Source organism: Vicugna pacos, chromosome 4, assembly GCF_048564905.1.
Source record: "Vicugna pacos chromosome 4, VicPac4, whole genome shotgun sequence".
NCBI classification, from domain to species: Eukaryota; Metazoa; Chordata; class Mammalia; order Artiodactyla; family Camelidae; genus Vicugna; species Vicugna pacos.
Genome location: NC_132990.1, coordinates 56,493,913 through 56,520,272, shown reverse-complemented (window position 1 = coordinate 56,520,272; position 26,360 = coordinate 56,493,913). Strand labels below are relative to the sequence as shown.

The 26,360-nt window shown below is 43.5% G+C and overlaps 3 long non-coding RNA genes across 3 annotated transcripts in view; 2 read left to right on the top strand and 1 right to left on the bottom strand.

Annotated features, from left to right (window-relative positions):
• The window catches only part of LOC140696116 (uncharacterized), a 32,666-nt gene extending 9,113 nt beyond the window's left edge, over positions 1-23,553 (bottom strand). Inside the window, exons 1-2 of the long non-coding RNA XR_012072153.1 lie at positions 23,305-23,553; positions 13,671-13,757 (exon numbers count right to left, since the gene is read on the bottom strand). This is a non-coding gene — a long non-coding RNA (uncharacterized lncRNA). The remainder of the gene's footprint in view (positions 1-13,670; positions 13,758-23,304) is intronic.
• Positions 1-26,360, top strand: part of LOC116280330 (uncharacterized) — a 284,498-nt gene that overhangs the window by 69,348 nt on the left and 188,790 nt on the right. The window contains exon 3 of the long non-coding RNA XR_012072152.1: positions 12,976-13,144. This is a non-coding gene — a long non-coding RNA (uncharacterized lncRNA). The remainder of the gene's footprint in view (positions 1-12,975; positions 13,145-26,360) is intronic.
• Positions 23,672-24,584, top strand: LOC140696118 (uncharacterized). The gene is made up of 2 exons (XR_012072155.1): positions 23,672-23,785; positions 24,140-24,584. It is a non-coding gene; the product is annotated as an uncharacterized lncRNA (long non-coding RNA).

Here is a 26,360-nt window from a genome sequence, read left to right as displayed (position 1 = left end):
AAAGTTTGCGTGGGGGATTTTTGGAGAGTAAGAGAGACAGAAGCAACGTAGCAACTGAACAAAATGTATGAGTCCTCATGGATCCTAGTTTGAAAAAAATCCATAAAATATAATTAGGGATCAGTTTGGAAAATTTGGAATGTGGGACTAGTCATTAGATGATGGTTATTAATTTTCTGGTTGAAATGACGGTATTGAGGTTACACAGACTAAGGCTTTTATTTTTAGGAATACACAGGTTGGCATGTTTAGGGGTAAAGTGTCATAATGTCTATAACCTACTTTCAGCGGAAAATATAAATACATATATGTATATAGATTGAGATATAAAATAAATATGGCAAGATGTGAGTAATTTTTGAGTCTAGATGGTGGGTATGTTAGTGCTCATTGTACAATTCTTTCAATTTCTCTGTGTGTTTGAAAATTTGATGATAAGTGTTCAGGAGAAAACTGGGAAAGAAATTGCTCAGTAAGATGATGACAGCCAGACTGACTTAATTAAAAAGTAGTCGGTTTAGCAGCGGAATCTCAGCACGGTATCCATAGCGCGGAAGGAAAGTTTTTGTATATTTTTATATGAGTGTGGAATGCTAAACATAAAATGTATATAAAATAAAAACAGTTTATCATATACTCTAGGCAATTTCATAAATTCTTTAAAGAAAAATACATTCAGCAAGCTAAGGATTCATCTGGCCATAATCTGAACTTCCTGTGTTTGCCAATACTGAGCACTATCCAGGTGACAACTCTATTGCTCCCTCTTTTGGAGAGGAATGTAGATCTGCCTTTCTTGTATTTTTTTTTTTTTTCTCTTTAGGGTTCTGACCATTTTAGCAAGAGTGGGCAGAAATTTTTTTCATCCTTCGCTCCATCCATTTATCCATCATTCATTTGTTCTAACCACTGAGCTCTAGGGAGTACAGAGTTGAAGGAGCCCACAGATAGCGTGGAACACGAACATTTGCATGAATAACCACAATGCAGCATTCTTGGGCTGGGAGGAAAGGGTATAAAAAAGTGCTTTGAGGTATTAAGAAAAGGGACTATCCAGCTCTGGCAAGAGGCATTTGAGAAAGTTGAATTTGAAAAGTCACTTAATAGGAGGAAGCATGGGACAAATCATTTGTACCTTTTTTTTTTTACAACTCCATTTGAATTTATCTACAGAATTTTTATTAATACCTATTAAATTTTTTTTTCTTGTCCCATTTCACAGAAGACATAAGACTCAGTGAAAATTTCCAGAGGTCCTTCTTTGCATAGTTCCCTTGTTTTTTTTAGAACCTTGCCTTGCAAATTCTAGCTGCCATAACATCCCTGAATTCTCTGTTTCCCGTTGCCTAGGGAGACTGATGCTTTCCGCTTGGCCCCACTTCTGTGGGCAGAAGTTTAAAAAAATACTTCCATGCAGAAACCTAGGATGAATGGGGAGTTCACCTTATGTATTTTCCTGCTCTCAAGATCGGAGCTCTGTACTCTTTGCTGTGCAATGCCTGAAAACAGTTGCTTCAAATATTAGTCCTATTTTAGCATTGTTTACAGTGGAACGGTAAAAATGATACCCATTAATTCATCGTGGTTGAACTCGATGACTATTTAAAAGGTCACAGGAGAGCTTTGTCAAGCCTATGGTAGAAGGTAAAGAGAGGATAGGTATGTATCTAAAGCACATACACATGTGTATTACAGGCACCACTGCGTCATGTGTATCCATATGTGGATGTAGAGAGATGTATATGAAAAATGCACGTATACACCATGTGTGATTTTACATTGCCTTCAATGTATTCTTTCAGAAAGATATTTTAAAAGGGCCGTATTTATTCTTCACCCAGTTTGAGTGAGTTTGTAGAAATAAAAGACCAGATTTCTCAACTTGAGAGAATGTGTCAGTGATGCCTCTAGGACTTTGGGACAATGTCTACATGCCCAGTGGCCTTGTATTTAAGCCCTCCTCACGCTCTGGCCTCGTTTCCTGCTATTTCGTACCCCATCCCAATCCCTGTACCCTGTGAGGCCCCTAGAAATCTGCTTGTGATTTCCCACATGTATCATCCTCTTTCACACCTCCATGTCTTGCCGATGTCATTTTCTCTATGCTCTCTTTTGGAATGCTCTTTATTTCTACCCCCCTCACTCTTTTTTTTTTTTTTTAAAGAAAATCGTTTCACCTTTTATGCAAAGGCTGTTTATTCTCCACCAGAAAAATTAATTATCCTTCCTTCTTGCTACCCCAGCATTGCATTCTTTCCTCTAATATGCTATTTATCCCAGTGCCTTGAAATTATATTTTTATGTATCAATCTCCCTACATCCCATCCCCACTAGACTGTAAAATCATAGCCGGATCATGTCTTATTAATTGGTGAGCATTCCCATCCCATTCACCGGATCTGGCACCTCGTAGGTTCCCAATGAGTGTCTGCTAATTAATGAATTAATAATAATAATATACATGGTGAAATGAAAACAGACATCTCCACTTTCCAATGCTAGTACTCCTAACCCCAGGACAGTGGCGTCTAATGACCAAGTCATATGCTTCCCCCAGCACCCGCTCTTTTGTCTCCTGGTGCAGATCTGAAATGCATTATTTCTCCAAGGCCATTAAGAAGCCTTCAGAGAAAGCGCGAGAAATTACCTCCAGCGCTGGTTTGCCATCATGCCCTTTTGTTCTCAGACAGTCTCCAGTTGACAGCTCTCAAGGTTGTTCTAATTTGTGTCAAACGGGCCATCTACAGGGAACATTTTGGAACAGGGAAGGTTCAAGAGATAGGGGAAAAAAATGTAATGAATATAAAGTGTAAATGCCATAGTAAAGTAATAGAGACATATAATAACAGCGAGGGAAATTTGACCTTCTGGCCGGAAACTTGATCGTGAACCGATTGGGGAACTTTAGAAAATTGGATCAGCCTCAGTAGCCACAGAGTAAACATGGGAACCGCAATCCAGTCTTATTAAACATAATGCACGCTTAATGCATAATTTTATTGCAACCAATTTCATGCTACTGCTTTAAGTGAAGCCGGGTTTGCTTCCATTGCACCAGCCCACTACCGTTAGTGCCTCTTAAGAGAACAGCAAGGCCAGTAAACTGGTACTGGGCTGGTCTCTTCCTCGGCCCACACTTTCTGCTTCATAAATTCATGCTGCTCCCACGGCTTGTACTGAGATCTTGTCTCCATTCAGTACATGGGTTTTGAAACACTACACTATTTTGGCGAGTTGTCTGCATATGGGAATGTCAGAGCATCGTGCCCGCATGGAAAGCAGTGAACCTTTGTCGTGGTAGAAGGTTTGTTGAATCCTAGACCCAAGACTTGGGGTTCTTATCTGTAAATTCAGTCTGCTTTGTGATAAGAAGCGAAATGTGGTTATGAGCCCCCCAAAAAGAGAGAATAAAACCCACACTATGCCTCCTCTCCTCCAAATCTTGAGGCTAATTTCTTCTTGCCAATATTGATTTTGGAAAGTACATCCTCAAACGGTTATGTTTGTCTCCCTCTGGCACCTGGGCTTCCTGTGTCTAAACGTAACGGGATGACGTGAGATGCTAAGTGATGATGATAAAGTCCGAAGCCTCACTACTGATTTTGGGGTGCTGGCGCTACTGTTACCAGGGGGTCACGACACCTCTCAGCCTCAGTTTCTTCATCCCTAAGATGAAGTTCATTGTCATCTGTGAGCAGCAGTTCAGGGTGGCCTGCAAGAGCACTTGGTAAAACAGTGTGGTTTGCCCGTGTGATTGTAATTGAAGAAAAAATATCAAACAAATGAACTTATTTACATAACAAAGACAGACTCACAGACATAGAAAACAAACTTATGGTTACCAGGTGGGAAAGGGGGTGGCAAGGGATAAATTGGGAGTTTGGAATTTGTAGATATTAACTACTATGTATAAAAATAGATAAACAGCAAGGTCCTACTGTACAGCACAGAGAACTATATTCAATATCTTGTAATAGCCTATAATGTAAAAAATATGAAAAGGAATATATATGTGTATAAATGAATCACTATGCTGTACACCAGAAATTAACACATTGTAAATCGACTCTACTTCAATTTTAAAAAAGAGATAAAAATTTTTTTAAAGAAACAATATCGAATGTGGTAAGTTATGAACATACAAAATCCTGGAAAAGCCACCCTTCTTTCTGTAATTTAATAGACATAAGATTTCTTAAGAGATCTACGCATGTATTGGATGCATTTTAATTCTACAGGGTTCTGAATTCCCCTCTCCAAAAAACAAAATCTAAACACAATTTTTTTGAACGTGTTGAAACAAAATTTCTGAAAATATTTTCCATCTGCTATGGGATGAGAAAGCAAATAGTCCCAAAGTCTGTGAACACAGGCAGCAGAAGGGCTTCGCGGGTTTCCGGGGCCCTCTAAGTTCTGTACAAAGCTCAGCTTTCCCCTTGAACCGCTCGCTCCCCACAGGACTCCCTTGAACGTGCCTGCTCCGTGGGAACCCCCGGGAGCTCGGGCACTGGGGTTTGTAGTGGCCTCGTCAGAAGTACCCTTGAGAAGGCCCCGGGAGATCCAGAAAGAAAATGACTGATCTGCATTCTGAATTCTGGATTCATCTACATTTCAAAGAGCATCTACAGAGGAAGGCAACTGCTTCCGGACAGTTAAGCATGAAGGCCAGTCAAGGTTTTCTACACGTTCCAAAATCTACCTACTGTTATAAGAGGAGCAGCGCTGTAAGGGGAACCAAGTTCCATTGTACGATGCGCCTTGGCTGTTCAGAAACAGTAACAGAAGCCGTTCCAACACAGGAGAGGCCTGCGGCTGGGCCACTGGGGCCACTGGGGCTAGTCTGGGGAAGGCAGGGACAGCACAGGCTACAAATGGCCTCTGCCTCTGAGATCAGCGAAGTTCTTACGTTGTTTTGTTTGTTTTTTAAATTCTTTATGTGTGTACTCTGTCCAATTCCGAATGGAATCAGGGGCTCATTGATTCAATCACCAACAAACAACAGCAGAGCCCAGGATACTGTGGGCAAGCTCTGTGCTAGGCCCCTGGGATACAGTGATGACTCTTCATTGAAGGATTTATAATCTATCAATAAAATAACCCCAACCTGAAAATAGCGTAATAGAAGATAGCGTGCAATTAAGGCTACAAAGAGAGATGAAGTTCAGGATTAGAGAAGTTCCAAAGAGGGACAGGTCATCCCAGCCAAATAAAGATTTCTTTTGTACCGTATCAAAATTAGTTATTATTACTCTATGATGATGGTGATGATGCAATCTTTAAAACTTTTTCCAGATTTAAATGATAATTTTTTTAAAGTCTGGGCGGCACACATCACCTGGTCTAGGACACATCAGGTTATCTATCCAGGTGTACAGCATCCATAGCAGGAGATACAAAAGCTCAATATTGAGTATGTTAATGAATGAATTTATAGGTGGTGAGTACAGTCTAAGACGGCCCCCGCCATCAGGGGATGGGTTGAAAGGACCACGAGGAATCTGGAGTTTCAATGACTCTAATCTTTATGGAAGAGGTGGCCAGCTTGCCTTCCGGTCATTTGTTTTTGCATTCTTGGAAACCCTCGTCCTTCTTTACTGCTGTGTGGTGACTCTACGCCTAACATCTGCTGCTTTACTTCTCTCTGTCTCCTCCTCCCTCTCCTCCTCTTTATTCTCTTTCTTCTCCTCCTCTTCTTCCCCTTCCCCCCTTCTTTACATTTTTAAGTCTACATATATTTCAAATATCATAAAGTTCATCATTTAAAGCCTGCAATTCAGTGATCTTGAGTATACTCTTAAAGTTGTACAACCATCACCACAATCTAACTCCATCACCCCAAAAAGAAACCCCATCACTCTCAGCCATGACCTCCGTGCCTCCCACAAACTCCTTGTGCTTTCCTCTCCCCACAAGGTTTCCTAGGTAACCACTGGAAAACTTTGTCTCTATTGGTTTGCTTATTCCAAATATTTCATGGAAATGGAACCATACAATATGTAGCCTTTTATGCCTGCCTCCTTTCACTTAGCATAATGTTTTCAACCTTCATCAGTATCGTAACACATATCCTTTGTATGGCTGAGTAATATTCCATGTATGAATAGACCACATTTTGGTTATTCATTCATCAATTGATGGAGACTTGGGTTGTTTCTACTTTGGGCTATTATGAATATGGCTACTATAAATATTTGTGCACTGGTTTTCATGTGGGCATGCATTTTTATTTCTCTTTGTTGGGTACATAGGTGTGGAGATATTGGGTCATGTGGTAACTCCATGGTTAACATTTTGATGAATTGTCAGATTCAAAGCAACTCCAGTATTTGCCATCCCGCCCAGCAGTATGTATAAGTTCTAATTTCTCTTCATCCTAGTCAACACTTGTTCTTGTCCATCACTTATAGATGATAGCCACCCTCATGGATATAAAGTGGTATCTCATTGTGGATTTTATTTGCATTTCCCTAATGGCTAATGATCTTGAGTAATCTTTCATGAGATTATTGGCCATTTGTGTATGTTTTTTGGAGAAAAGTCCTTTGCTCTTTTTTAAATTGGGTTATTTGTCTTTCTATTATTGAGTGATAAAAGTTCTCTACATATTCTAGATAAAAGTTTCTTATCTAACATATCATTTGTAAATATTTTCTTCCATTCTTTGTGTTGTCTCTTCACTTGCCAATGTCCTTTGAAGTGCAAATGCTTTTACTTTCAATGAAGTCCAATTTTTCTATTTTTTGCTTTAGTCACTGTGCTTTTGGTGGTGTCTCTGAAAAAGGCTTTGTCTAACCCAAGGCCACAAGGATTTACTTCTATGTTATCTCCTAAGAGTTTGATAGTTTTAGCATCTACATTTAGATATTTGATCCATCTGTATATGGTATGAGGTAGAGGCCCAACCTCGCATTTCTGCCTGTGGATATCCAATTGTCCCAACATCATGTGTTGAAAAGACTATTTTTTTCCTGTTGAGTGGTCTTTACATCTTTGTCAAAAATCCACTTTACTTCTTGATCAACACAAGATACCCACAGAAGAGACTTGGGTGAAAGCTACTGTATCATCCTAGATGAGGGAATAAAAGGCGTCTAGGCGTTAGATAACCCTGATAATTGTGTGTTGCTGTAAGACTGGAGGAAGAATGACTAAGCAAGAAGTAATAAGCAAAAGAAAACATAGCAATATTATGTGAGTGAGTCCAGCTGCTTTTTTCCATCCTTCTCCAATACTGTGTGTGTGCTGTAGGGTAGAGGTTGGCAACCACAAGAATCTTAGAGATCTGATAGCAGTATACACAGCTCATGTTTCTGATGAGAAAGAATGCTTGGAGTTTTTTGATAGGTGTAGGTGCAAATCTGGAAGCAGTACACGTTTCAGAGACACTGAATAAGGAGGACCCCTTTCCCTCAACATCCGTGGGTGAAGAAGACAGGCATTCACAGACTCAGATGGCCTGGCATTCATATATAGTTCGCAGACTTTATGCTATGTTTACATGTTTATTTGACATGATGGTTGCAGGAAACATATCCTTTGTTAATTAGTTATCTTTCTGTACTCTTGTCTGAAGACTAACTGTCAAGAGGGCATGGGCAAGACCCTACTTGCTCTGTGTAACAGACATTCTGGGGAGTGTTAGAAGCAGCCTTCTGGAAGTGGGAGGTTTGTGTGTGTGTGTGGCTGACAAGAGCTTAAGATATGCACGTGGTGCCCCTAAACTTTTGGAAAGCTGATTTCAAAGGAAGATTCACCATGATTCCATAACATGCCTCTTGGAGCAGGGAAAGTGGCAAGAGAAGGTGAAACAGCTCTTAAACAGGCAGTTCCGACTATAAATCAGAGAAGCAGCCCAAGTAGGAGAGAGTCCAGGAGCAAAGGGGGCTGCAACCAAGAAAGAAAGAAAAAAAGAGCATGTAACAAAAGACATGGAAAAAGCGCTGGAGAGAAAATTCAGGATGTACTGAAACTGTTGGAAACTATGAGACAGACAGGAAAAGGTGAAACAAACATGGTCAGAGGGAATCAAAGCCCAGCCATGGTTTCCTCCGTGTTCCATATCATTACCCGCTTTTACTTCCCACTTACGAATCATCCAGCCACCATAAGGTTCTGGCCTCTCCACCTTCTCTGAAATTGCTCTCTCCAAGATCACCAGGGACCACTTAAATTCTAAATCTTATAGGCTTCTCTCAGTGTACACCATCTTCTACTCATCTTCTCCACAGTATTGAAGAGGCCAACCAATTTTTCCTTTTTGACCTTCTCTCCTGTTGGCCCTTTACTGTCTTCCTCTCTCCCTGATTTTCTCCTTTGTTTCCATCTACTAATCTTTTGAATTCAGGATTTTGACATCCCCTGCAGTTCATTCACACTCTAAGCGTTTCATATAGTTTATCCAACGATGAATTCATTATTTTTGCTCAAAAATTACCATCATCCTCCAGCACAGACTGCAGCTCTGAATGCCAAGTTCGTCTCTCCCGCTCAGCTTCTCCCTTTCATCATTCACTTGGTAAATCCCTAGTGGCATCTTTCTCCACCACAAATACGACCATCACTCTCTAACACCTTCAATGACTCACCACCATTCATGAGTTCAAGCTTAACTATAAGGCCTCATTGCTGTTTCTGGGTCTTTTGACCAAGCTTCTTGGTTCCCAGGGCTCCAGGCCCCATTGTGGACTATAGGTTTAGGATTTTCCTTATGATCTCCCTACTCTGGTCCTGGTTGCCTGCTCATGACCCCACGTCTTGGATTATGAGTAAAACCATTGCCCCTTCACTTCATCTTTGCTTGTGAAATATTCTCCAATGCCTCCCTTTTGTTCAAGCATTCCATGACTTCAAGCCTTCCATGACAAAGCACAGGTGACTTTGTTAATACCCTGTTTATCTTTACACAAACACACACACACACACAAAAACAATACCCCCTTCAGTTGACCTGAACACCCACTATTTACCCAAATATATTCCTTTTGTTCATACTAAACTTACACACACGTGCACAAATGTGCACTTGTACAGCTACATAGATCACAACGACTTAGTTGTAACAGGTGTGTAAAAGCCTTTGGAGATATGGGGAACAAGGAGCTGAATACAAATCAATAGTGAGATGAATTTGCCAAAAAAAAAAAAAGAAAAGGAAAGTGAGTGCCATCTTGGTTTGAGTCGAAGGAGGTGAATCATGCATTCATTCAACAGTATTATTGATTTTCTATGCTGGATGTTCCAGATATGATACAATTCCTGCCTTTTTGAAGTTTACTGTCTAGAGGGAAAATAGACATTAAACAATTGTAACCACAGAAATAGGTATAAAATTATAAATTATGATAAATTCCATAAGGGAAAGAACAAAACGCAGGGATAATGGAAAGTCTAATGGAGAGCTAGTTTAGATTAGGAGGTGAGAGTACAGAGATCTAAAGGGCAGGGCCAGGAGATGTGTGAGAGGAAAAGAATTCCAGGCAGAAGGAACTGCATGACAAAGGCCATGTTAGGTAGCTTGACTATTATCTTAGGTTTAATGGGCAATCCTGGAAATTGGGTTTTAGTGGATAGACATCATCTCTTTTGTGGTGCTTCTACCACCACAGTGTGGAGTAGACCCTTTATTCTGTTTTCCAAATAACCTCTTTCAAGTTATTATAGAGAGATTAGAACTTTTTAAAACTAGTCCTGCAGATGAGAAGAGCACTTGAAGGCCAGGAGGACACCAGTGGCGATTAATTTGGAGAAGACAAAATGAGAAAAAGAAAAAAGGGAAAGAAAAATAGTATTTATTGAGCATTTGCGACATGGTGGTCACTGTGCTAGGAACTGTCACATACATTATCTCATCCAGTCCTTACCACTACGCTGAAAGGTAGGCATTCGTTCCATTTTACAGATGGAGAAACTGAGGTTGGATAAGATTTAGTAGTTTACACAATTAATAAATAGTAGAAGCAGCTTTCAACTCTTATTCTACTTGATGTCAGTGCTCTTCTTCTACACCATTGTCACCAGATCATTATTTTCAGATCTCCAAAGCACTGCCAAGGGTTGGAAAGACAGGGCCCTTAGGTTCCCATGACAGAATAAAGGCAGCAGTGCATCCAAAGGTAGAAAGGGTTAAGCTGGAGTAGCATCCATCGCAACAGTGGAGTTAGGAGCCCCAACAGGGAGGAAGTCCGACCAGCCAAGTAGCCCGGGAAGGCCAAGGGTCAGCAGAGGAACGCACCAAGAGTTTGAAAGATGCAAAGGAGAGTAGAGAGCAGTGGGACCTATTCAGTGAGTCAGAGGCTGTGGTGGTCATATGTGCAACCTCAGACCAACCCTAAAGGAAGAGCTGGGCTGGGAGCTGGGAGGTTTCCAGCACTGGAATGGATGCCACACTCCTCCTGGGCATTCTTCTCTGGCTGGTTACCAAACACAGTAACAGCGCTAGGGCCCGAGCCCTTCTGCCCAAGGCGGGATTCCTTTCACAGGCCTTCTTTGCTCTGGATCTCCTCAGTGGATTCTCTAAGACTTTGTCAGTTTGAAGCCCTCCCTGCCCAATCTGTCTGCTTCCCAGAAGCCCTGTACGGACACAGAAGCAAAAAGTAGAAGGAAACTCAAGAGTCAAACTGCTGGCTTGGACCATCCTAATAAGAACCAAGTTTTACATAGCACTTCTTACGTGTATATTTACACAAATAATTCATTTAATCCTCAAGACGTTATGAATGAGGACCACTATTATCAGTTATAGACGAGGATCCTCAGAAGAATAAATAACTAAGATCTCACAGCTCATAATTGGAAGAGCCAAAATTTGCACCTGTGTAGTCTGGCAGAGAAGGCAAGTTTATGACCCTTGAGTTCTCCTTGGGCAACCCATTTCAGGGAAGGTATAGATAAACCTGAAAGATGAAGGAGCAAGGCCTTGTCAAGTATTTGCAATATGTGTGGGGGTAGCCTTCGTGATCTCTCTCCCCTCTCACTCTTCCATTCTTTGTTCCCCCTACAATGGCTTTCCTTTCTTTTCTAGCACCCTCTGGGCCCTTTGTCTCCAGGGCCTTCACGAGAGCTAATTCCTTGGCCTGGGACCCTCCCCCTCCCATCTGTCTAACCTCACGGGTCCAATGTCTACTCATCCTGCTGGTCTCAACATGGCCTTGGGGAAACTTAACCTGACCACCAGCCTGTGTTCAGTCCCCTGTTACACTCACTCACGGCACCTGGTACTTTTCTTCTAGACAACTCTTATGACAACTTTGATGAAGTAACTAGTTCCGTAATGACTTGGTGTATGTTCATGAACATGATGACTGGATGACTAGCCTGGCAGCTTGGGTCTCAGCCACAAAGGAGAGAGGGCAGACAGAGGCTTACAGCAGAGACACAGCCTACTCAGAAAAAGATTATATGGTTGAAAATTAAGTGAGGAAGGCATAGATGGGCATTGAGTGTACCATCAGCAGAGGTATGTGGAGAGGGTGGTTGACACTTGGGAGGAAATTGGGGGAGAGAACCAACAGAGCAGGTCTGTTTACAGAGCCCAGGGTCGACCTTCCATCTCTGAGGGTCCCCCAGTGACATCTCTGATGCTGTGCATCCAAGATGTGTATTTGATCTTCATAAATAAGGCTGCACCATGCAGTGAAACATCTTAGAGGCAGAAGGTGGGGGCATCTTCTCTGGTTTGGGTTTGGTCTTTATTCTTACACTGCTGACAGCCAGGCCCTCCTTCCCCACCCCACCCACCGTGTTTCCTTCACAGACAAACAAGGAGATAGACTAGATAATCTCCCAGGTCCTTCATTTCTTAGGATTACAGGCTATATTTCTTAGTCCATATTTCCACATTTTCAGGTTCCAACCCTCTTTAATGTCACAGGCCTTTTTCTTGCTTTATCTGTGATCAATACAATGGGAAAAATGACCCTGCCTAAAACAGTAAGAGCTTGAAAGAATGGTAATGAAATAAAAGTTATTTTTCTATCAGACTTTGAATTTCTTGAGGCTCTTACATAAAAATTGTTTATTTAATTTCTCTCAAGAACTCTGTGACATGGGGGATAGTATTTCCACTTTACTAACAGTGATGAGGAATGAATTATTAAGTTGTTTACACTTAATAATAAGCTACAGTTAGTCCTGCACAGAGTACTAGAGGCATTTCTGAGGCTTGAACCAGCTCTGAAGTTCAGTGATGTTGTCCTTATTGTACGTCATCAAGTGAGGTCAAGGAATAATATTTAAGGAGCGTTAGTGCTACAGAGGATGTGCTTATAAACTCGGTCACTGGCTTTGTATATGTGAGTCACAACTGAGAACTGGAAATGAATTATTTCATTCAGTGGATTATCTCACTGAAAACCAATTCATTAAAGAAGTATTTATTTGTAGAAGTATTTGGCAAGTGAAAAAATCCACAGATTCTTCCTATGAGTCTGCTTAATAAAGAAAAAAACCCAAAGGCACATTTAAGTCATTTTTTTAAGGCTAAAAGTTCCAACTCAGCTTTTATAAGTAATAACATATACCTAAGTAATGCGGAAGAGAAAGAAATTTGGGGGTAAGATTATTTGGATGTCAATCTTTCAAAGAATTATTGCTTAATGACAGATTGTTTTTAATTCTAAAAAATAACCTTTTTTCTCTCTCTCTCTTGAGGCCTGAAAACTTTATGTTGGAGCAGGTTGGGCAAGAAGTGTTTTCTCCAGAAAGACAACATGGTTGGGGAACACAGGCTGGGACTGGGACGTGGTGGACTCAGTTCTCATCTAATATCATTGGTCTCTGGGAGATACTGGATGAACCAGTGTTACTTGTTGGCTCTTGCTCTCCCTAACCTCAAACTGGGAACAACTTGTCAAACGTTTAGACGTAATGGCCAATACAGACATAACTCCATTACTCCTTGTGTGTAAGGCTTTAGACGTCATAAATACTTCCTTATCCATTGTCTTATTTATTTCCTCCCCAATTCCTGTGATGTAGGTAACAAAGAGACGTGCGTGTCCCTTTGGTAGACAAGGAAACTATTGCTTCAGCGCGGACCTGCCCAAAGTTGCGGCGCGGGGATGGTGTGGAGCCAGGACTTGACCTCAGGTCTGCGGCTCTAATCCACGGTCCCTTCCACGCCATCATGAGGTGCTGACTTGCACAGGTAAGCCAGCTGAACGGAAGTTCCATGTTTCCTTTCTAACACACAGCTCTGGAGAAGGATGTGTAGGGTGACTGAGCCTGGTGAGAAAGGCATTTATGTGTCAGAAGCGTCTGTGCATTAATGCGGTGAGTGAGAAGTCGAACCAACATCTAATTTTAGTATGCAGCAAGTGCGGTGTTCCTGTTAATCGTATTCAGGCAGGCTGACTGAGGAGGAGAAAGGAATAAAATAAACATTTCACTTAACCTTTACAATTCGTATATTTTGATGGTCCCACCAGCTTTCGAATAACATTCCCTCTGTAATTGCCAGCCATTCTCTATGCTCGCCACAGACTCAACGGCTTTTTGCTCTCAGTTCTTTCCCTTCGCCTATTTTACCCTTAAGATGTTTCCCTACCCAGCTTCCTACCTCTTGGCACTCCTCGCACCCACCGGCTTCAGTCCTGAGTCCCTGTCTCTTCCCTCTTCTCCTGCTATACTTGTAGACAAATATAGGGTTGGGATAGAGGTCGCTCAGAGGCTACCTGTTAGATGTTCTGCACATGAGGAGCTCCAGGAAGGGGAGGAGGCAGGAAACCCCATAAACCACAGGAGCAGGAATCTGACAGCATCTTCAATGCCCAGGAAACAAAGGAGAAGAAAAAGAAAAGGAGTAAGGGAAAGAGCAAAGTAAAAGGATCTTTTTATCTTGGCTTTCTCATCCTACCTAGCTAAAAACCATCATCAAGAAGTAAAGCTATGGAACAGAAATGCTTTTTGTGTTGTTATGTTCAGCGTGGTAACTGCGACTGCAAGGATTCAACAATAATACAAGAGGTATTGGACAAGGTACTGGAGTGGACGAGGTATTGGAGTGGACGAGGATGTGGAGTTTAATACACAGGAATTGTCCCGGTACAACTCCTTGGTGGGGGTGTAGGAAGTTCTTTTCTGGTTGATCTGAATCAGGAAGCTATATATTCCACCAAAATGTGAGCAGACTGTAAATCTCCATTACCATGCCCAGCTGGCTAGAACAGAAAGCCCCCAGATTAGCTTTGTGCTGTGCTGTCCAGTATGGTAGCCACTAGTGATGTGTGCCCTTTGAACACGTGCAATCTGACTACTCCAGATTCAGATATCCTATAAGGGTAAAATGCATACCAGGTTGTGGAAACGTAGTATGACAGAAAAAAAAATAGAATGCACAAGATCTCATTCATGATTTTAACATTTTGATTCTATGCTGAAATAATGTTTGATGATTTTAATATTTATATAAAATTAATTTCTCCTTTTCTAAAAACTCTCTGTAATGTGAAACTTTGAGATTACACATATGGTTCATTTTTGTAGGTCTTCTTATATTTCTATAAGATAGCGCTGGATTGGAGCACCAGAGTTGCAATTAGGGGCAAACAGAGAGAGAAATCCTCACCAGAATGATGAGCGATATGCCCAGTCTAGGCAACCCTGGAGTGTATCTGAGGCAGAAAATTGTCTTAAGATGGTTGTTGATAAAATCTGGGTATTCCAAGTGAGCTTTGCACAGCTGTGGGGAGGAAGTAGAGAAAACAAGCCAATGTTGGCAGCACGTGGTGAGAGAAGCGGCTTCTTAGAGACGGTGGTGCAGAGAGGCCAGTGGAGTTGAGGTCACTCGAGGAGGAGACGCCAGGCCCGATCAGCCAGAGACTTTCTATTTTTGCCATATTTCCCTAAAATTGTCCGGCTTTAGTGAGAGGAATTGAAAGATCTTAGGAGAAACATACTGTTACCCACATATTGTTATGTAAGACATTGTGTGTGTTTGCGTCCAGTTGTTTACACTTAATAATAAGCTACAGTTAGTCCTGCACAGAGTGGGTACTTTGCAGTGCCCGTTGAATCCTTTTGTGGGCTTTGTTAAGGTCCATCTTAGGAACCCCGTTAGGTATTCTTGTGGCTGTCCATCTCAATTTGGAACTACCTCCGACAAAATCCCAGTGACCAGTGTCTGAAAAACAAGCAAGCAGTCCCTCTTACAGAATGTGACTTCAGCCAGGCCCATCTTAGCAGGCGATGCTTCCAGTCCTGTTATTAACATTCCTGTTCACGGAAATCCCAGTTTTTCAAAACCCGGTGCAAAAAAGGATCCTATTTTAAATAAGATCTTTGTAAACCCAGCATTCCAAAAGGAAATGCACACATCTAGCCAGCAGTGTGAACATGTCTGTGTGGGTGACTTCCACGGACGGGATTTAATGAAGATTTTCACTGGTCTTTCTGTGTTCTGGGGCCACTCTGCCCAGTGACTGTGGCTGTGGACCAAGCTGGGTCCCTTTCGGTCTCCTGTTAAAAATATATTGTTTTTTTTTAAACCAATCAAGAAATCTAATACCAGAAAATATTTTTTTTCCCTCTGTCTTTAGTCTTCTTTGGTTCTAAATTGCAACCTAAGAATAGAAGAGGTGGCTATTTTTAAACCTGAGAGATAATAGATGACTGGGAGTCTCTCCATGTCTAACATAAACACAGATGAAAAGGGAGCCGCTACAGAATGAAACCCCAGGGCCAGATTTTAACCCCCAAGTGGGAGATACAACATAAGAGACTGAAGCCCTTAGGATTCTCTTCAGAGACACCCCAGCCAAGAGGTCTATCTCTAATTCTAGGTTTAACGGGAGGAATACTCAAGGCAGAGGCTAGTCCCCACGTCTAAACCCTTGCCGTAAGCACGTGTTTTATAGTTGCCTGTTTCAGGCTTATGAATAGCCCCGCCTTCTGGGTTGACCATTAAGGACATTTGCAACTTACTGCTTCTCTTCTTTGTTCTGTTTTTCAAGGATACCCATTCACAGATATCAGTATACAGTTTCTTTTCTTTCTTGAAGTATAGTTAATTTATAAGGTCGTGTTCATTTCTGGTCTACAGCATAGTGATTCAGATATATATTCCTTTTCATATTCTTTTTCATTATAGGTTATTACAAGATATTGAATAGAGTTCCCTGAGCTATACAGGAGGACCTTGTTGTTTATCTATTTTATATATAGCAGTTTATATCTGCTAATCCCCAAAGCAGAAGGAGACTCATAGACAGAAAACAAACTTGTGGTTACCAAAGGGGGAAAGAGGGAGGAGGGATAAATTAGGAGTTTGGGATTAGCAGATACAAACTACTGTATCGTTTCTTAATTACTCTTATCAACATAGGTTGCCAAGCTTTATAAACGTTCCCATGTGGTAGTTTTTTCACAGAATCAATATCATGTCCTGATCTTGACATTCAAGTTTCTAATTGTATCATGGACAATCAAGCTTCTGTTCTGTTCCTTAAAAGCTATAAGATCTTGGGCAGGTTATATACTCAGTCTGAGACTTAGTTTCCTCATCTATAAAATGGGGATAATGATACTGTCCTCATCTGAAGACTGAGACATGATTTGCAGCTGCTGTGCTCACACATGGGATCATTTCTTCCCATGTCTGTAACTGCTCAGCACATAGTAGGGATGCAAATCATGGCTGCTGAATAGCTGCCTCTTCAATTTGGTTCTGAAAGGCTACTTTCAGAGTCAGCGGCAAGCAACCTCAGTTTTCTCCCACAGTGATGAGAGGTAATCAACAGCGCTAGTCTGCTCCTGCCAGTCATTCTACCAGGAAGAGGTGGAAACACCTTGGGCAGGGAAAACAATGCTAAAGAAGGCTTTGGGCTCTTCTGTCTAACTTAACAGGCAAGGAATAATTGGTGAAAAGTTCCCAGGTCTCAGTGGGCGTAATTTAACCTAGAGCCTCATTTCCTAAGACATTGGCTGTCATCATGACCTGGGTTAAATGCAGATCTTGTGACCTGTCTTGGTATTGCTCAATTCATCCCTCAGCTAGTCATCAAAAAAATGTCCTGTGCTCCTAAGAGGTGACAAGTCCTGTTCTAGTTAGTGGAAATGTAGGTGTGAACCAGGCAGGCAGTGTGTCCTGGCCCTCAAGGAGCATCCACTCTGGGAGGAAACTGGCATTTTTTTTTTTAAATCACCAAAAATGAATTCGCAGACAGGCTCTATGATAAAAACAACACAGGCAAAGCGTATCACCTTGGAACCTCGTAACCGCAACCCACCAAGGCAGCACAGGTCTCATCATGTTGTGTGGAAATGAGCCCAGAGAGGCCCTGGGGAGCCAGGAGCAGAGGTGAGGCCGGGCTCTTCCAGCTCCACCACCCGCTCCAGGGAGCACGCAGGTGCCAAGGATGCAGAATAAATAAACCTTCAGTTTCCTCATTAAAAAGTGGAGGATTCCTCCTCTCAGGCTTCAACTAGAGAAGGAAAGAGCTCAGAACGATCCCCCACACTCAGAGTTCATTAAAAACACATGGTAGCTGCTGTCAAAAAGAACAGAGAAAGCAAATAGCCATACGGTGGTGTCATAAAATTACTGGGAAGAGGTGTGGAGCCTTTCAGGAGAGAGAGTGGATGACACTCTTTAGCAGAGTCAAAAGAAGGATCCTAGATGGGTTTCAAAGGTGAAATAGGAGCGTGAGGTGGGGCCAGAGTGTGATGACTCGGGGAAGCAGCGCGCACCACGCATGAAAGAGCACAGCTCGTGGCAGGGGGTGGACTGTAATTGCTTCTTACGGTGGGAATGTGAGTGTCCCGGAGGAGGGGGCGAGAGATGCGCTGGCTGAGCCCGGAGAGTAATCCCCTTTTCCACGGCTGTCAGGAGCTCTGGGAGGTGACGAGCGAACACAAGAGCCAGAGGAAAGCTCCGAGGCCCAGGCCCAGACGCGGTGGGCCATTTGGACCTCCATCATCCGAGAGGTGAAACCCCAATCGTGTGCCAAATTGCCTCTTCAAGCTCCGGTCTCTCCCCACTGTGGATGGTTTGGCTGTCTGGAATGAGATAATTTGTCAGACACCAGCTGCTGATCATTCCTTCCTCATGGGCACATTTATTATTATGTTCCAGTGCACATGAAGGATCTTCCCCATCACTGGAGGGAAAATGATTAAAATGTTGGGTGGATTTTTTTTTTTTTTTTGCAGAAATTCTCAAACCTTCCCTCTTCCAGACGCAGCAGCGGTCATTGACTGCATTGGGGGAGCAGATTGGAGGGGCTCCTTGTCACAGTTAACAACACAGCAAGCCGAGAACCCCAGGGTGTGGGGCTGGGGCAGGAGGACCCTTCCACGCTCTGTGAACGGACCAGGAGTTTGGCAGGCGGGGAAGCTGAGCTGTGCGTCTCTGAAAGAGGGCAGAGGATGGGCTGGCGGGCTGGCTGGCTGGCTTCTAGAGCTGCCCCATGTCTAATTATGTTCCAGGAGGCAAGAAGAGGTGTAGGTCTGTCTTTCCAGTTCAGAGGGAGAAAAAAAATCGGTGGTGTCTCGCGTCTAAGAAAAACGAACAGGCTGACCTTTTCAGAGCGTCTGAAAGAAAAAACCAGATGTATTCCTCAAGAGTCACTGTGACTGAAGGCTTGCATTGTGCACTCACATAAAGGGAGAGCGAACCAGAAAACAGCAGCTGATGATCTGAAGCCAGGCTGTGCTATTGTCCGGCGCACAAATGTTCTACAAGGACCCAGACCACCATGCAGTTCTCTGTGCGCAGACTATGGAGGTGGGAGGGGGGCTGGGGGCGGTCAGGGCTTTTTTCCCTCCTTTTCTTTCTTCCCCTCCTGAAACCTTTTCCTTCCAATCCCTCTACAGCCGCTCACATTCAACTGCCAGCAATTATTCCCATTGACCCTCCTCGCTCTCCAAATGGGGCGTGGGTCTCTGAAGGTTTTCCCTTTGTACCTGGCAATCCCATGATGCCGGCCGGGCACCAGGGAGGAGATGAGGTCTCAGCTCCCTGGGGGTGGTGACCGGGAATGGAGTGGCTGTGATTTATTTTCCTTCGAGCAAAGTCAAAGCAAGGCAAATGTGGGCTGGGAGGCAGACAGGAGAATCCCCCAGCCTCATCAAGGACCGCTTCCCTCTTGTCCTCGGGAGGCTGGGGTGAGTGCTGTTGGTGTTGGAGGGGGAAGGAGGCAGGAGCTGCAGGATGAAAAAGCGGAGGTGGAGTGAGGTCCTGTCTGCAGCTCCTGTCCAGCTCAGTTCTTTTAGGTTTGCTCCAACAGCCTTTACCATCCTTGGCCATAGTGTATGGATATATTTCAGCTTCCCTACACACTGTAAAGTCCTTGAAGGAAGACACCTGTCTTACCCTCCTTCTTGTCTTTCCACTGCCTTCAGTATTGGCTCCAAGCAGGTTCTCAGTGTCATGTCCACCAAAGGGAATTAACCCTGTGCCCCTAGATCATTGAATCCAGCTCATCCTTCTCATTCACAGAGTATCTCCTCCCAGCAGCAGCCTTTATTGACTAATATGAAGAGTCTCCTGTCCCAGGACCACTTTATCACTTGATTCTGCTGGAGGTTTTTTTTTTGGGGGGGTGGGGGAGCATGTCTGTAGACATTTACTAAACAACATTTATTGGCCAGCAGGCAAAAAAAAAAAAGGAGTTTGTCTAACAAGATGAACTCATAGCTCTCCATCCTTTTAAGTGGTCTGACCACATTTTTCATGATCCACTTGAGGCAGACTCAACAATATTCCAGAAGCAGGATCTAATTACCTCTGTAATTGAGATCAGAAATCCTACTACCTAACGGCTGGACACCAGGCCACTTTGGGGTCCTGCCCTTGTCCCTAAAGTGACAAGTAGACCCTGTTTTATCTTTGCCCTTGCACTTTGCATTGAAGATAATCCTGATCACAGATATGTTTGTTTCTTGTCTCTTTCTCCCACTGGACTCTAAGTTCCAATATAAAAACAGCAACTAAGATTTACAGAGTGTTTAGTATGTGTCAGGAACTATTTTAAAAGGTTCACATGTATTGTCTCATTCAGCTTTTCATTTTGTGAAACTGTATGCCCAGTGTCAAGAAGAGTGGTTGGCACATTTGGAATTTAATGAATACTTCTTGAACCAATAGAAGGAATGAATGCTAGACCCTTCCAAGATTGTGACGAATAAGTAAAGCAAAATCTGAGAAAAGGAAGAGGTTATGAGGACATGACCAACTCAAAGGAACATTCTAATGCATCCTTGAAAATGCAGGTGAACCTTGCTTTGTGTGATGAATTGCATGGTCCCTGGATCTTTCAGGATGTAATCTTATTTTAAAAGCATCAAGGCGTTAGCTGTTTTAAGAGAATTCTGTTGTGGATTCTTTTGTTAAGCAAAGACTCATCTTGTAATGAAAATAAATCATCCTCCTCCCTCAGAATAGTAATCACTGGCAAGAACATCACAAATTAGCATCCTTCAAAGTGCTTTTCTACATATATAGACATACATTTGCACATAAGTTTTTGGCATCACTGGAGAACTCAGTATATTGGGCACCTATTCAGTGACAGATCCCTTAAATACTGAGAAGCAAATACTCCCATTCAACAGATAAGGAAGCTGAGGTTCAGGGATGTGACATAATTTGGCTAGAGAAAGTCCCTTTGACAACTGCAGCTAAAAGGTCTTCTCAAGCATGTTGTCATTTTGAATCCTGACCTGGGATAATTCAAACTGAGAATTTGCCTCTCTTGTTAGGTTGGTCCCTGATCAGAGATGCCTGTTTAGCGCCCACATTTATTAGTGTATTTTAAAAATATTTATTGAAGGCCTTTTACGTGCCTGGTGTTTCTCTGGGAACTGGGAAATACGAAATGAAACAGTCTGCTTTCAGAGACTTTTCTGGAAGCTCACTGTCCAAAATGGTAGCCACTAGCCATGTATGGTTCTTTGAATTTAAATTAAATCAATACATGTTAAAAAAAACTTTTAAATTCAGATCATCAATTTCACTAACAAATTTCAAGTACTCAAATACTGAGTTTCAAGTCTTTTAGTTGTTACGTACAACTAGTGGCTCACATATGGGCGAGTACAGGTATCTAACGCTATAGAAAGTTCTGTTAGACAGTGCTGCGGACCAGTGGACAACAGACAGACAGTAAACAAATACACCATCTATCTGGTGGTGGTAAGAGCTGGGAAGATGATTCAAGCAGGGTCAGAGGAGGAACAGAGATGGGCAGGGAAGTGCTCATTTACACTGGGTGCCAAGGGAAAATCTCTGAACAAGAACCTACATGGAGATGAAGCAGCCCCCACGGGCAGCCGGGGGAGAAGATTCCTCATAGGGGAGCGCTTTCATACACGGGCCCAGAGGCAGCATGCTCACAGGACTGGGCAGCAGCAGGGAGCCTTCTCTGGCTGGAATGGGTGCATGAGGAGCGGAGGAGTGATGGGGGATGAAATTGGAAAGGAAGGCTGGACCAGATCACACAGAGCCTTGTCGGTTCTCCACGAGGGCAGAGTCCCAGCAATTTGGAATTTTGTCTTTCCTTTCTCTTTCCTCTTTCCCTCTCAACCTTTTCCTCATTCTCTCTCTCTCTCCCTCCACACCCTTGTGCCTTATAACAACGCATGCCTTTGTAAGAACAACCACCGGGAGGGTCAGGCTTGGCTGGCATGCCCCCCTCTGGCGGGGGGATGCTGTGGGGACCGAACCCTCTTCATCTGGATAATCCACACAGATCCTACAGTTTACTATTCACAAAACTAAGGTGATAAAACGTTTTTCTTCTTAATATAGTAAACACCTTTATTGAGCACCTACTGTGTACCCAGTGGCTTGCCCACGACTGAGGAGGTTCCCAGGACACCAGATCTTCCATGCCTTTCGTCCCAGGCCAATTGTGATGAGCCTACTTGTGGTGGACATTGTGACTAGAAAGATAAGATAATGTGCCTGGCTTTCTAGACATTGCAGCCTGGACGAGAAAGCAGACAGTGCAGAGCTCTAAGTGCTTTGATAGCGGAGAACACAGGTGTTCTGGCAAGTTTCACACTTGTCAAGCCTCAGGACGGTGAGGGCAATGAGGGAAGGCTTCCTGGCAGAGGAGGAAGCTTTCATTCTTGAAGATGACCAAAGATGCCTACTTTGCCACCCCAACTCCAATGCCTGCCCTGGGTTCTCTGCGGAAATTCCATTAATGGGCAGGCCGACGTACACCCACGTGGCTGACTCTTTCTTGTTGTGCCTTCCCCATCAGAGGACCAGGTTGCCATCTGACCTCAGAGATGTCCCTGGCTCCCAGATGCTCCATTCTGATGGCTTTGTCTGATTCAGAAGCCCTAGAAGGGGAGGGAGTGACTACAGATTTGGCCATGGGGGTATCAATATTTGGCCACACACACACAAAAAGGCTGTTGGTCACATCTTTAATTCTTTGCTGGCATCAGGAGGACTAGAGCACACCTACAAGAATGTATATTCATCTAAATCATGGCACAGAGGAGTCAGGCGGAAAGCCTTTTCCGGGGCGTGCTGCATCTTGCCCGGTGAGAGCACATTTCTCAATTCTTTCTCCGAAGCAGACATTAAAACCTGCAGCACAGTCATTTAGAATTTCAAAGGTTTCTTCTTCAGGGGGTGGGACACAAAAGACAACACGGTTATTCACATAATGCTGGGATGGTGGGCAACAGCCACACACCGTTAATGAAGCCTGGGCAGCAAACCTTTATGGGGAAAGGCAAGAGCTATTCTGCTGGGAGAAAGAAGATGCCTCATTACAGTTGCTTTAAAAAAAAAAGATGATTATCATTATTGCTTTATAAAAAATGCACTCCTGCCTTCTACCTAGGTTGGGAAAGCTTAAGAGGGGAAAGCCAATTTTTAAAAGTAGTTCATAGATCAGTAAAGAATTACAAAACTCTCAACATTCAGTCCACATCTCTCTCTCTCTTTTCGTTTTCACTCTCGGAGTTGAGGATATCAATCTGATTTCTGAAAAAGAATGCCACACCCACATCAAGAGACCTTTCCTTTCTTCAGACAGCTGTTTCTCAGTCCTGCTCTGCATGGTTTTAAAGGGTGCCAAAATCCTAGTCAATGGTTTGAAGGACCCAATAAGATGGAGCTTCTCACACATAAAGCCGCTGGTCCTTCACCATTATCTTGCCCGGCTTCGCCTGTCTTCTCCCTTTCCTTTGTTTGGGAATTAAGCAAGGCGAATGCCACAGATCCGAGCTGGAAAGCCAGGAGCCCAGACTGCAGAACCGCCAGCAGACAACATCGTCTCTGAACTGCTATTGTTTCTATTTTAGGAGCACATTGAGTGATTAGCTTGGGTACCAGTAACATCGCATTACCTTGCACAGGCTGGAAATGTCTTTCAATAAGGAGGCAACACGGAGGCCATGTGATACAATCCCGTAGACAGAGCCAAGTGGAATACATCAAAGAGAGCCTTGGTGCAGATGTTTCATGCAGAAGAAAATTAGGTCAGAGACCACTTCAATTTCAGCTTCTGCCAGCCTCGTTTGAGAGCTTCCAGTGAATTCGTAATGAATAGCTTCTAGGGCACTTTTCTCTCATTCAGTCACAGGCTGCCACAGCCAGATGAGCGTTCCATGTGGAATCTTCTCTCATTATTTAAAACTGCTACTTTGTGTTCTGAAATTCCAGAACCCTTCCCATGCACCACCACTCTGGCCTGAAACACAAAAGACTCCGAAAAGACAGAGAGACATTAATCTGTATCACATTCTCTCTCTCCCCCTCTCTCCTATCCATCATATCCATCCGTGTTTTTTAATGCATCCCAAGCTCGCTTTTCATCTGTCTGTGCAGGTACATAAACCGTTGCTGAGGAATATTGGAGATGTCGGGCTTTTTAAAATCTTACTCAACTTTGAAGAAGCTGAGTGGCCTATGGACGACCAAACTGCTTTGTCGGCTTCTTGCAGGGAGCATGCATGCGTGAGTGAGTGTGGCGTGCATGTATAAAAAAGAGAGAGAGAGAGAGCTTTTCTCTGAAAAGAGCGGAGAAGGGCAGTGTGACCTCCATGAAAGTGAATAATGCATCTTTTCCCTGCCCACCCCCAGCCCCATCTCACATGTTATTTATTATATTGGAGGGGGAGATCCCGGAGCACCCTGGGATCTTCCTGGTTCATATGCTTTTTTCTGCCTACCCGTTTGCAGGGTTCACACTGACAAATCCTTGCTGATTGGAGTGGGGGTGGATGTGAAGGGAGGACTTCAATTCCTGCCGGCAGAAGAATCATTAGATTCTAAATGCATTTGGAAGAGAGGGGCAGAGAGACAGACAACGTCAGATCGCAGAGGCTCCTCGAAGCTGGTGACGCTCCCATTTCCCATGGGAAAGGAAGGGCAGTGGCGGCCCCGGCTCCAGCTCACTGTGACACAACTGCTTTGTCTTTGCTACCTCCAAAGCACCAGGGCATCCATTCAGGGCTTTTCTCAATTCTCGGGTTTGCAAAGCAGTGGCAGAAAGCTTCAGAAAAGCACTCATAAGGCCTGCTTCTGCTCCAGTCCAGGATGGGAAGCCATCATGAAGATGTTGCTTCTCTGGTCCTGCCATTTAAAATGCTCTCTCTGGCTTAAAAAGATACAAGTCTTCCTGCCATGCTTCCCAATCTGGCCTCCTCCCTGCTAACACTCTTTCCTGACTCTTTCTTTCGATGTCATGCACACGCACACACACTCTGTCACACATACACACTTACACTCACACTCACTTAAAATTTCTGGGAAGGACAGAAGTGCAGGGGAGACAGTGACAGGGAAGTAAAAAGATTACCTGATTGATAAAGAGAACCAGTTTAAGCTCCACCTCTGTGTGAACTCAGACAAGCAGCTCTCTCCTCTGGGCTCAGTGTCCTTACAGGGAAAAATGTGGAGGCTGGTCCCTAAATCCCTCACAACTTTGATGCTGACTCAGTAAATCATCTTTCTCCTGTGTTAGCGGCAATCGACATCATCTGGAAATGTCTGGTTGTGGTTGTAGCATCTACCTACTAAGATGCTAACAAAGACCCAGGATGTTCTTAGGAGTAGCATCAAGGCTTATGGCTTGGTCCTGTAGCAGTAAGACAGTGTGATTCCTTCCAGACACACTGCACTGGGGTAGCTTAACACAGGAGAAGTAACATTGGCTTTGGAGTCAGATAGACTTGAGTTTGAATGTAGGCTCTGTCATTTCCTGGCTGTGTGACCTCAAGCAACTCACTTAGGCTCTCTGATCCTGAGTTTCTTCCACAGTAAAATTGGGATGATACTCACTAGGAAAGGTTGTTACAAGATTAACTGAAATATATGAAATATATGTGCCTGATACATGGGAGGCACTCAGCAAATATTAGTGTTGTTTTCATGATTGCTATTAGAAGTAATAATGGAGACATGGATGCAGGTGTGCAGAAATGGCACTTATGACTTAAGGTAGTCACAAACTGACACTTGTTTGAATTGATTTTTCTTGTTCCACATGGAGAATGTAAGACATTATATACACACACACAACACACCACACGTGTGCTCACACAAATACACACGTATGAAATTCAATTTCTAAAGGCAGTAGCAACTGATCCTAATTTAAAATGCTTATTAGGGGTTTGGGCACGTACATGCTCCTTAAGTGCTAATTACAAGTATTTTTATTTACAACAATATCTTTCAGTGTGAATTCCCAAGTTATCGTCTACCCCGTCTCCTTTCTTCTCTCTGAAGAGGCCTCTTTTTAAGAGATAACTTGGGGCAGAGAAAATCCATGTAAGTTAAGAATCAAAAGCCATCAATTTGATGCTGTGTTGTTAATCACAAAATTGTAACACTTGTGAGCTTGGCAGGTGAGAAACTGAAACACGAAGAGGTTACGTGCCTTGACCAAGGTCATGGAGGAACCCTGCTTCTTGTGGAGTCCTCCCCTGTGTCCTTTGCTATCATAAGATTCAACAGAGGCCGGGAGCATGCAAATGTTTGGCAAAGACCAGGTGCCTTCCCACCTGCCAGCGCCCCTCCCCCAGCACCTGCCAGCTTTCCTCCAGCAGCCGTGGCAGACGGCCATCATCACTGCGGTGACTGCAGGGGCTGCCTGCCACCAGTGGAACCACTGTCCAACAGAGCATTGCCTGCCCAGAACTGGACTTGGCCCCTGTCAAGTCATGGGGCATGGAAGACAGCGCGGCCTTGGGAAGGGGCTGCGTGGCCCAGCAGGCTGAGCCGGCTGGGTCTGCATCAAGACCGGGAGTCAACATGAGTCTGCCAGGCTCTGGCTCTGTGTGCTGGTGTGTGGCCACGGGCGTTTACAGAAGCTGGAGAGGCCAAGCCAGGGCAAGAGAAACATCCATTTGTTCTGTTCTGCATTTATTCATTCACTCACTTGCTTCCTCATTTTCTT